The sequence below is a fragment of the Pteropus vampyrus genome, unplaced genomic scaffold, assembly GCF_000151845.1.
Source record: "Pteropus vampyrus isolate Shadow unplaced genomic scaffold, Pvam_2.0 Scaffold474, whole genome shotgun sequence".
Taxonomy (NCBI): Eukaryota; Metazoa; Chordata; class Mammalia; order Chiroptera; family Pteropodidae; genus Pteropus; species Pteropus vampyrus.
The window spans coordinates 300,822-301,932 of NW_011889255.1; the positions used below are offsets into that span (position 1 = coordinate 300,822).

Below are 1,111 nucleotides of genomic sequence, written 5' to 3' on the forward strand. Positions count from 1 at the left end.
ATCGTGATGGAAAATGTCATCATTAGTCTCATGAGTAGACTTGATCAGGCTTTCCAAACTCTGATGTATTTTTTCCCAGTAATTTGTCCTTCCAGAAATCTGTTATGTATCTGTAGCTCTCTGTCTAGCATACTAATACAACTTTGGACTCTGAAAATAAATATTGTTTTCTTCGACTGTACTACAAAAATATGTTTTATCTTTGTGCTTGGAAACCCAGAATGCTTTCTCCTGACAGTGATGGCAACTGCTATGTGACCATTTGTCGTGTTCTGCAATATCCTGTAGTTAGAAACCACAAGCTCTGCATCCAGCTGAGAGTGACTGGCTTTTGGATCAGTAGAATTCTGGTCAGGATATGACTGACATGTCAGATCTTCTCTCTGTCATTTTGTAGTTCTAACCTCATTGACCACTTCTTCTGTGACATCTCCCCAGTACTCAAGTTGGCCTGTGGGGACACTTTTCTGAATAGATGTTGGTCTTTACAGTTGCTGTGCTGTTTCTTAAGATCCCTTTCCTGGTGATTCTTGGCTCGTACAGTAAAACCATCCCTACCCCTTGAAGTCGTCATCAGTGACAGGATGAGTCAAAGCGTTCTTCATTTGCTCATCTCACATCATAGTTCTGGCTTTATTCTGCATATTTGGAACCATTTCATATGTATGACGAAATCCAACTATACTTTTCCAAAGCAGGCAAATTTCCCTCTTTTCTATACCATTGTCACCTTGTTGTTTAACCCCATGGTATACACCGTAAGGAAGTAAAATATCATGATGCCCTTGAAAAAATAGCTACCTTGATGTTTAATGTCTTAGTCACTGATTTGAACTCAATATCTATTTTCACACTATTCTGCTGTTGTCTAAGCAGAAGTTGCCTTGCAGTTTACTGTCCTGCCTTAATATGGTTTAATTATTCTTACTCATTCTTAAACATCCATTTTATTCTGGATTTTGTGATGTCAGGGTTATATCCCACCTGGTTGGATTATAATAAAAAACTAATTTTTTTTAGCAAATAATATATATTGAAATAGTCTCGGTCAGCATTGTATCATGTATCTAGCAATTCACATCCCGATATTTTTTTCTAAAAAAAATAGTGT

General features: G+C 37.1%; 1 pseudogene; it reads left to right on the top strand.

Moving 5' to 3' along the window:
• Nucleotides 1-797, top strand: part of LOC105307092 — an 11,995-nt pseudogene extending 11,198 nt beyond the window's left edge.
• The last annotated feature ends 314 nt before the right edge of the window (nucleotides 798-1,111 follow it).